The sequence below is a fragment of the Castor canadensis genome, chromosome 6 (assembly GCF_047511655.1).
Source record: "Castor canadensis chromosome 6, mCasCan1.hap1v2, whole genome shotgun sequence".
NCBI lineage: Eukaryota > Metazoa > Chordata > Mammalia > Rodentia > Castoridae > Castor > Castor canadensis.
This window is the reverse complement of record NC_133391.1, coordinates 35,726,534-35,737,802: the sequence shown is the minus strand read 5'-3', so window position 1 is coordinate 35,737,802 and position 11,269 is coordinate 35,726,534. Positions and strand designations below refer to the sequence as shown.

Genomic DNA, 11,269 nt, shown 5'->3' with positions numbered 1-11,269 from the left:
ATGGAAACTGAGCAGAAAGTACTGCAAAATGAGGAATTAGTCAAATATGTTAATAAAAAAGATTAGCACAGGCTTCCTTATAATCCTAGAAGATCAGACCTCAGAATGGCCTTACTGACTCTGGTATACAAGAAATACGTGGTTTTGGAAGAATGCTATCAGATGAAGCAAATGAGTTAGATAACAATATTGCTGGAAGAGAGAAAAACACTAAATCATATGAAAAGTGCCAACCTAAATAGATTGTCTGATGTCATTAGTGATGATTAAGAGTAGAAATAACTATCAGTCTAATTTCTGTACAAAAATAAATTATTTTTCAAGCAGATCACTCTTTCTTGCCTGAGTAATGAAATGGTTGCAATCTTGCATTGCAGTACCCTCTGTGAATGTTCTGCTTCTGTTTAAGAATATTGCCAAAATCTGTGTTTGACTTCATCTTATGGAATATCATCAAGTAGCTGGATGTAGACTTGAACTTTGTTGTTCTTTCTTTCTCCCTTCCTTCTATACTGCCTTTCTTCCCTCCCTCCCTTTCTCCCTGCTACCTTCCTCCCTTCCTTTCTTTCCTTCAGTGTTAGAAGAAAGTGAGAAACTCAAAAGATATCTTGGTCCTCTATAGGTCTCTTTAAAAGTGATGTTTTTTCAATTCAGAAACTAAGAGAGTTATGAAATTATTACTGCACCATTATGGTCAAGCTCCATGGCTTAATAACTACAGACTTATCTGCAATAATTTTTGATAAACTTGTATTTATTCTCATGTCTAAAATATTTATTCCATGAGCTGATATTTTATTTTGCCTTCACTTTCTCCAAATGTTTATTATAACATTTAATCATTCGGCATTCACTTGTTCTAAAATATACGTTGGTCACCTGTTATGTGACAGACACCACTAACCACATAAGACCACTTGAAATACAGCTAGTAGGATAGGAAAATTAATTTTAATTGTATTTAATTTTGGTTAATTTAAATCTAAATAGCTACAAGTGACTAGAGACTACAGTGTTGAAGAACACAGATCTAGATTCTTATAGAGAACACAGGGAACAAAAGAGACAAAAGTCACTGCCCAAAAAGGCATTACATTCTAGAGGGACGAGATCAAGCAATTAATGAAAATTGTATAAATAAGTAACCCCACAATTTGGTAAAAGAGGATGAGAGCAATGGAAAAAAACAGTGTAGTACAAATGGGAATGGGAGTGCCAGGGGTGGGACAGGTATAATTTTAGATAGATTGGTCTGCATAAGCCTCAGTGAAAAGGTCATGGTCAAGCAAGCCCTCAAAGAGGCTGTGAGTTATGTGGACTTCAGAGAGAAGAGCATAAAAGGAGTGGAAGCTTGTCTGACAGTTTTTGGGACTAGCACCCAGGCAAGTATAGATACATGAATACACTTTTGGTGCACCTCTACTAAATAAGTAGAAAAATAAGTACATATATTTGAAATTTTAATTGAAATTATAAATTATAAATTAATTAAACCTATGGCATTGATACTTTATAATACCTTTAAATACAGCACCAATTTTTAGAATCATTCACGTCAGCTGATAGATGTTTTTGAAGTGTTTCAAATATCAACCACATCAATTAGCTATTATTACTGTTTAAATTTTTAAAGAAATTAATTTTCAAATATGTAGCACATGTACACAGCCTCAAGAAATATAGCATTTTATTTATTTACTATTTTTTTTTGGTGGAACTGGGATTTGAACTCTGCTTTGTGCTTGCAAAGCAGGTGCCCTATCGCTTGAACCATACCTCCAGTCCAAGAAACGTGGCATTTTAAACTTCTGTTTATTTCTTAATAAACTTAGAATTGAATTATGTCTATTAATATGCTGTCAATATTATCTATTTTATTTCACTAGTAGATATTTTAAAATATTAATTCCTTCTTCTTACTCTCTATTAACAAATGATCTCAATTTCTCTTAACCTCTTCCAAGACACATGCTATTCAATTATTTCTACTTATATCAGAATTTATATTTCCAACATTAATAGAGGCTAAGTCCTTGACATCTAAGTACAGTGCATTATGCATAGCGGTGTATTCCTCAACCACCTCATACAGTAGGAATGTGTATGGAAACCCAATGTTTATTGAATTTTGCTTTCTAGCTCCGTATCTGTCCTCTACTTTCTACCCTGGGTCTCACACCTTGATGCCTGAGTTTCATCTTAAACTATATACTTTTTTGTGAGTTAGAAACAACTCTAGTGACTAACTTCTAAGCTTTATATATGTACTTAATTGTGTAGTGGAAAATGTAAATAGGAAAGGATTAAACTTTATGACAGAGAATATACATACTCAGACAAAGTCTCCTCAGGAAACCATCTCAGATACCAGAAAAGGTCCACTGTTCCACTCTGCAAAGAAATCAAGTATTAAATTGAAAGTATTTTGCTTTGTTTTGGTTTGGGGGTTTTTTGGGAAGTACGGGTGAGTTGTTTTACTGTTGGTTTTAAAACCTGAAGCAGATGCTCTTTTAATTTAGTACCCCTTTAACTAAAAAACACTTCAAATGCACTAAACACAGTTTCAAAAATCAAAAAACAGAGTGAATTACTTTAACCTTTTTAACTTCTGTATAACAAAATGTCCGCCTCTATAGAATGACACCTGCCTGCTAATATCACAGTTGCTGTGTGAAGACAAGATTCCATAAAAATAGTTTTAAAACTGAATAATCATATAAATAAGATACCACTATCTTTATTAATGAAGGTCCTTTAAATTTCATTCTTCAACTTGAATGTCAGTGATAATACTGGATATTTGTTCCGTAACAACCAATTCCTTTTCCATTAGATAAGTCTTTCACGCTCTCTCTCTCTCTCTCTCTCTCTCTCTCTCTCTCTCTCTCTCTGTCGATGGTAGGGGGCTTTGAAATCAGGGCTTCATGCTTGCTAGGCGGGTACTCTACCATTTCAACCACTCTGCCAGCCCTTTTTGTTCTGGTTAATTTGGAGATAGAGTCTTGTTTTTTGCCCAAGCTGGCCTTGACCACGATCTTCCCACTATAGCTGGGATGATAGGCTTATCACCACTTGTAACTTTTTTCCATTGAAATGGGGTTAGTAAACTTTTGAACGTGTGTGTGTGTGTGTGTGTGTGTGTGTGTGTGTGTTTGCCTGGGCTGGCCTAGAACCATGATCTTCCCAGTCTCAGCCTCCTAAGTAACTAGGATTACAGATGTGAACCAGTGGCACCCAGTTTAGCTCTCTCTCTCTCTCTCTTTCTCTCTCTCTCTCTCTCTTTTAAATTTTATTCCTTTCTTTATTGTCAAGCCCTTAATGTCACTTCTTATCATCCTCAGAAAGAATCCACATTTACCTTTTGCAATCAGCAATTAGCATCTCCTAATTAATTAAGTTAGTGGTTTATAATTATACACAGCAAGCTCTTTATAAACCTTATTAAAATTACTTCTTTCATCAATGTTACTCCAAAAGATAAACATACATACACTTTTTATGCATTTTATAAAATCCTGGAGAACTCCACAACTCTACGTGGCTTGTGTCCGTTATTTTAACTAAGAAGATGGTCCTCATTTTCTTAATATCTTTGATTTGTTTTATTGGGAAGGGATTGTTTTACTTTAGAACGATTTCAACCAGGGTAACAAGGAAAATAAAATGCAAAAGAATGGCTTGTAATTTAGAGAAAGAATAAATGCAATGTAAATGCTAAATAAGAAGGGAGTGCCCTCTTGTGGACACGATGTGTCAAACCCTACTTTAAAAAAAAAAAAGATTATGTGAATTATACTTTTTTTATTATTGTTGTACTGGGGGTACATTGGGTTTTTTCAAAGTTCTCATAGTATATCATAGTTGAATTCACTACTTTAAAGTCCATCTCTGCACTTTGTAACTTGTTACTTAAAATGGAAGACCAAGTCACAGATTGAGGTTGGGCATAAATCCATCCCTAGTTTCAAAAATTGAATCTCTTCACAAGAAATTGCCAGTTTTTAAGCAAATGATTAATTTTATGTCTACACAAAAAATTTTAAATGCTTTCTAATGAAATGATGAGTTATTAATAAGAAATTTGAAGAGAAAGGCAATCCAAATTTTAGCAGTAATTTCAGAGGACCAAGTCATAGAAGAAAAACATTAGCTTATGTACCCCTGTCTACTGTAACTATAAAGACAAGCTAGAGCATTCCTGGATAAATAAGCCATGGATTCTGTGAGGAAAACATGATTTGACAGAAACAGACCTCAGCTTCTCAGGGGCTCAGTGTCAGAATGATGCTGACTCCTGTCATACCATGACTATTAAAATGTATTTATCTGAGGCTAAGCATGATAGTCCATGCCTGTAACCTCAGTTACTCTAGTGGTAGAGACTGGGAGGAATGCCATCTGAGGCCAGTCTGGGCAAAAAAAGTTAAAGTTAAAAGTTAATAAGCCAGGTGGTGGTGCATGCTTATAATCCTGGCTATGGAGAAGATAAGGGTAGGAAGATCATGGTCCAAGACTGGCTTAGGCAAAAACATAAGACTTTGTCTAAAAATTACTGAAACAAAGAAGCTGGGGACATGGCTCAAATGGTAGAGCACTTGCCTAGCAAGCACAAGGCCCTGAGTTTCACACCCCAGTACTGCTCCCTCCCCAAAAAAATGACTTGTAACAAACCATAGCATTCCCCCTTTGATTGTCAGAAAATTGACGTACTTGAAATGATTGGGATGAAGAGAAAATAAGGAGGCAGAGGGGAGATTTTCAAAGACTCAGGTGGGAACAAAGTCATTGCATTTCCATAGCTTTAGAACATGAATCCTGCACCCTGTCAGGTTCCCCAAAATGAACAGACTCACGCAGAACCCATGCTGAACATGGAACGATCACTGGTGACTCTGACACACTGAAAGTCATGAGCCCTTCTCATTTTGGCTGGGCAATACACATACTTCCTAAATCTTCATGCAACTACAATGAGGAGAAAGGAGCCCCAGAATGACTAAGGTTGAATTCCCTACTAGGATAGCATGTCCAGGTCTTTGAATCAGATTTACTTTTATTTAAATTTTGGAATTTCTTGCACATTCGTTTATAGACAAAGAGTTATACCCAAAAGGACAAAAAGGAAGTCATGGTTCCATGAAATCAGCATATTGAAAACACAAAACCCAGGAAGCAAAGTGCTTGGATGACAACTGAGAAAGACCTAAAGAATAATGTCCAGTGTGGAGCAGCAGAAAGAGGGCACTGAGCAGACCATGGAATAGAACAGTTGGAAGGACTGAAGATCAAAGGTATAACAGGTTATTCAAGGAAAGGCAATTACAATATCATGAAAAATAAAAACTGTATGAGAAAGTCAGTGTCCAGATAAGAATCAAATTTAAATGAAGGTTGAGTTTAAATAATCCATGGAAGCTAAGCAAATTCTTAAGGTTATGGTCCCAAAAAGCACTAATGTAACCTTCCAGGAACAGCAAAAATGGGCATTGCGATGGTCTCTAAACTTCTCATCTAAAATTTCCTATACTTTTGGCCTCAGCATAAAAATTTTTTTTCCTCAAAATATTAACATTAGTTGTCCCTGTGGCACTGTGATTGCCTTGGGGCATCCCTCTGAGTGCCCTTCTCTAACCCTACAGGCACCTCTCCAGGTGACGCATCCCTTTGTTGAAGAGGCTGCCTGGTTTTGGCTAAAAGGTAAGATCCTTGACTTTTTTCTCTCACTGCCTTGGTAAGGTGGCCTATTCCGACCAGTCACTTCTTTCGGTCCTGGTCATGGATGGTGGAAGGAAGTCACAAGACAGGGACACCTGCTATCGTTAGTTAGATCTGATCCCCAGTCAAGACACGGACAAAAGGGGAGTCTGACAAGTTTTTCTAGATGGGACCTGCCCCTTCCAGTCTTCTGACCTCTGTTCCCAAGCCTGTCTATTGAAATGTTGGCAGGACCTTGACCCTATTAATCTCAAGAAAAAAAAAACCTCATCTTTCTTTGTATTGAGACATGGCCTCAATATCCCCTGGGTGACCAAGGCCTTCAGATGGTTCCTTAAATTATAATATCATACTCTAATTAGACCTTTTCTGTAAAAAGGAGGAAAAGTGGACTATATACAGCTTTTCTTTTATCTCCAAGACCACCCAGAATGGCTCCATAATTGCTGTCTAGATAATCAAACACTGGCCATTCTTTGTAAGTCATAGGATAAACATGGGGAAGGAAGACCAGAAAAGCCCCTTACCAATGACACAGCCTGTCCCTACTGCTCCACACTGTGCCCTACCTTCTAAGCCACCCCAATATTCAGAACTTCCTAATGGATTTTTACCCTTCAAGAGGCAGTGGTAGGAAGAGGGCAAGTCTATGTCTCCTTCCAGTTATCAAATCTAAGGGAGATCTTAAAAGATCTGGGTAGCTATACTGATGCCCCAGACCAATACATCCAAGCCTTTATCTCTGTGATCCAAACCTTTGAATTGGCATGGAGGGAAATTATGCTTCTACCAGACTCTTTCCTCATTAGAAAAGCAATGGTTCCTAGCCTAAACCATTCAGGTTAGAGACAATTTCCATCTACAATGAGCTCCAATACCTGTGGCACCTGAAAATGAGGATATGAAATGCCTATACACACAGGGGCACAGGCAGTCCCCTTGGCAGATCCACGTTTGGACCAAAATGGTGAGCAGGATGAACGGTGTCAATACCACTTCATCCATCTTATAGTGGAAGGGCTAAAAAGGGCCAAAGTGAAAGCTCTAAACTATTCCCAGGTGACTGTAGTACAACAAGGCCCTGATGAAAACCCCCTTACCTTTCTACAGTGTCTTAGGGATGCTATCAGAAAACATACCACAGTGGACCCAGAGTCACAGGTGGGAGAGGTTCTCCTCAAAGATAAATTTCTAACACAGTCAGCCACAGATATATGTAGAAGACTCCAAAAGTCTATGGGAAAAATCAATGGACAAACTAATGCAATTAGCCATGCCTGTATACTATAACCAGGACATTACGAAAAAGAGAGAAAAAGATAAGCACCATGACCTCATCACACCTGTCAGGGAGTGCCCCAACCAACGGGAACTGAGCTTGCTACCATTGTGGACAGGATGGGCACTTCTGCAGAGAATGTCCGAAAGGGGAACAGCCTTGGCCCCCATCAGGACCCTGCCCTCTCTGCAAAGGTAACCACTGGAGGTCTAAGTGCCTCCATCTCCAGATGGAAAGTGGGGTGCCACACCTTATGGATTGATGGGTTCCAGGGCCTCATGTCCAGGCTCCACTTCTTAACATCAATGTTGAGGAACCTCAGGTAGCCATAATAGTACAGAAGTGAAAGGTCATTTCCCTCCTGGACAGTGGAGCCTGTTTCTCTATCTTACCATTTTCTCCTGGTCCCCAGTCCAATAACAAGGTTATCATTTGGGGCATATCTGGCCAGCCCCTAGAGTACTATTTTACTTGACCTCTGGCCTGCTCTTGGGGAGACCTCCACTTCTGTCACTCTTTCCACATAGTCCCTGAAACTCCAGTGCCCCTGCTGGGACAGGATTTACTATCTCAACTAAAGGCTGAAATTCTACTTTCCCCCAGGTGACTATCTCTGCTGCCCCCTTCTTCAGAAACAAGTAAATCCCACAGTGTTGACTGGTGGAATAACTGTAGGATGAGCCAAAGTGGCCCTCCAAATTCAAATAAAACTCAAAGATCCCTCACAATTTCCAAATCAAAAACAGTATGCCCTCAAGCCTGAGGGACAACAAGACCTCTTACCTATCATAAATTCCTTTAAAAAATCAAGGGCTACTAATTAGTTTCTCCAGCCCCTACAATACCTCTATTTTTACTGTCCACAAGGGGCCAAACAAATGGAGGTTGACTCAAGACCTCTGGCTCATTAATGAAGCAGTCAATCCCCTCCACCTAATTTTTCCCAATCCCTATACTGTATTGGTTCAAATACCCTCAAAATCCCAATATTACTCTGTACTGAATTTAAAGGACGCTTTCTTTTGCATTCCTCTGCATCCTGACAATCAGCCTCTTTTTGCCTTTGAAGATTCCCACTAACCCTTCACAACAACTAACTTGGACAGTTTTGCCACAAGAGTTTAGAGACAGCCCTCATCCCAGGCCCTAATCAGATACTTATTAGATTGGCACTGCCCAGAGGCCACCCTTCTTCAGTATGTTGATGACTTACTTCTGTGTGGAGACACAGAGCCCCTCATCTCCAGGGCAACTGGGTTCCTTTTAAACTTTCTGGCCTCCTGGGGATACAAAGTCTCCAAGGAAAAAGCTCAATTATGCTTCCCTCAGGTCACCTACCCAGGTATGATCTTAAAGGGACAGAACTGCTCCCTGAGTCATGAGCATATCAACCCAATCCTCCATTTCCCATTCCACCAGACCATAAAGCAGCTTAGAACTTTCTTGGGAGTTACAGGATTTTGCAAAATCTTGATCCCTAGATATGCAGCCCTTGCCAGACCCCTTTTTATAATCCTTCTAATATTCCTATTTGGGCCCTGCATAATAAATCCTCTCTCCAGATTCATATCTCAACAGGTCCAACAGATCAAACTCCAGCACTTAGTCAAGGGATACTCACCTCTGCCTATGCATGAGCCCTCCATCCAGTTCTATCAGCAGCCCCTGGAGACTACACTGGTCAACACCTGAGACAAGTACCATGACCCCTATCCCCATCACCCTATTGCTAGCATGAAACAGCTAGATGAGTCATCACCCCTCTTCCCAATAGCAGTTGGGTACTTGTCTCAGAGGGGAGACTTGTTGGGTCTGGAGACCTAAGGCAGATGAGTGAGTATCCCATCCCCCATGGATAGCAGTAACATTCCTGCATCCTGAGGAGTTATAGATCTGCATTCCTGCATCCTGAGAAGGAGTTGTAAATCTGCATTTCTGCATTCTAAAGAGGAGATACAGGGTCTGATAGATCTGTCACAGGGCTGATAGAAAATGCTCTCGATTCTTTCCTCTCCCCTAATAAGAGGCAAAATAAACCAGTTCATATAAGAAAGCCCATGAATCCACAGGCAATGAAAAGAGCCCACCTAACCCAGAGTTTAAAATGTCCATAAAAACCCCAACCTTTACCTGAGCAGGGAGCTACTGGTTTCCAGGCTCTGCTGCACTGCTCTAGCTATAGCCTTTCCTTTTTCTCTAATAAATCTTACTTTGTATACCAGCTTTGGCTCACAAACCAATCAGCTGTCTCATGAGCCAGTTCCCTGGCTTGTGAATGCAAGGACCCTCAACACTGGCCCAAAACACTTCAAACTGGCATGTAACAATAGAATAGTAAGGAATAGGAAAACGTTAGTAATCAAATATTTTAAATCCTACCATCCTAACTAGAAAAGGAATTGTGCAAAGAAGCTGAGAAAGAAGCAGATGCATACTGGCTACCATGGTGAGGAAACTGGCATAGCTAAACAGGATGGCATCCATAGCAACAATTGACTGACTCGGTGGTGATTCACGGCTTCCTCTTTTGGATGAGGAAGTAAAGAATACTGCTGTGGCATAATATGCTTACCAAAGGTCAGAAAAGCCAGAGTAGCCCAGAAATGTTCACAAGTGAGTATGTCTTGACTAATGGTAAAGATCTACTTTTCTTCCCCAAAGAGCTATTGATACATACTGTAGACCAGACTGTAGACAAAGACAGCAATCATATTATTTTCTTATGTGTCAGTGTCTATACTTTCAGGATACTTACTGGCTTAATATATAGGAGGTGAAACCATATAGCAAATGAAATAGAGAGTTTAGATATTTACATCCATATTTTTTATAGTCAAAGCATATTTGAATTTCTTTTTAAGGTTGTAGCTATTCCCCAAAACCACTATAATTTTTTTCCATTCCTATCTTCCTTGAGTATTCTTTTTTCCTACTTCTTGCTATCTAGATAACATTTATATTATGTTGCTGTTTGTTTTCTGTTGTTTAAGTGGTACTGGAGAGTGAACCCTCAAGAGAATGCTCTCACTAAGAAGACTCCTGCATAAAATAGGAAGGAATTTTCACCCCAACAAATCACAACTTACAAACACAAAAAATATGAAAAGTCAAGACAATATGACTCCTTCAAAAGTTTATAACTCTTCCACAAATGAACCCAAAGGTACTGAAATGATAGAAATGTCAGACAAAGATTCAAAAATCTAATTTTTAAAATGATTTCAAACACCAGTCCCACAAGGAAAACAAAAGTATATTATTTTCCAAATAAACTTTGCTATCACTTTCACTACAAACAGCAAATAAAAATGTGACAGAGTGAATGAGGAAACAGTTTGCCACTCTGGCCCCACTGAGGGAGGAGGTGGATGTAGAGCTGAAGCCTACACCTCAAGGTAAGACAAGCAACCTCTGCAACAGATTGGCAGACCTAGCTGTGGAACAAAAACTACACCACCCACAAACCCTAACCCCAATGTTGGGATTTGATGGGACAGTGACTTCCCAGCATGATGGGCCAGCATAAGACAAGACATTTCATTTCTCATACCTCAGAGAATGATGGCAAGAAGTCACCTTGAGAGAGAGCCTCCTGATCAAGACTGAATTGCAGAGAGAGAGGGAGTTAAAACAAGAAGCAATCACAGCACAGCACACCTTGAGGCACCTGCCACAGTATATCAAAGTGGGTTACCACAACAGGCTTATAGAGGGGGACAGGCCTTGACTTAGGGTGAGCTGGGAAATTAAAGGGAGTTCAGGATGGGAAAAGTTCAGTGTTGGTGTCCCCACCCTTTCTACATGTGAAAATTTTCTAAAACAAAGTGCCTAGCCCTTACAGGCAGAGCTCAGGTACCAAAACTGCTTTCAGGTGGTCTGTAAGCAGAGGAGCTTTGAGATTTAGTAACCTAGGGAATTTGAAAAACCACAGCCCAGGAAGTTCTGGGACTCCCAGGGTCTATGTGGGGGACTGCCACCAGTAGTGGACATAGAAAGGGAGAGGTTGTGACTGGGATGATCTGAAAAGCAGCAAAAACCCCAGAGGTCAACAACCCTGCCCTATCTGGGGATAACTGCTCTATTATCTAAGGTCAATTTCAAAAACAAAGGACCAAGGCTGCACCAACTGAGAGGTCAGTGCCTACATGGATGACTGCCACAAAAAGCAGACACTAAGAGGGAGAGGTTCTACCTGGGCAATCTGAAAACCATCAAAAGGCCCAGAAGACAGTGACCCCATCTTATCTAACAAAAGTAGCTCCATTAACTAGCTAA

At 39.8% G+C, this 11,269-nt stretch overlaps 1 protein-coding gene across 1 annotated transcript in view; it reads right to left on the bottom strand.

Moving 5' to 3' along the window:
- The window catches only part of Clec4d (C-type lectin domain family 4 member D), a 48,428-nt gene extending 39,052 nt beyond the window's left edge, over positions 1-9,376 (bottom strand). The window contains exons 1-2 of the mRNA XM_074076141.1: positions 9,125-9,376; positions 2,333-2,391 (exon numbers count right to left, since the gene is read on the bottom strand). The gene's annotated coding sequence lies outside the window, so the exon portion shown is untranslated. The remainder of the gene's footprint in view (positions 1-2,332; positions 2,392-9,124) is intronic.
- Positions 9,377-11,269: the final 1,893 nt, after the last annotated feature.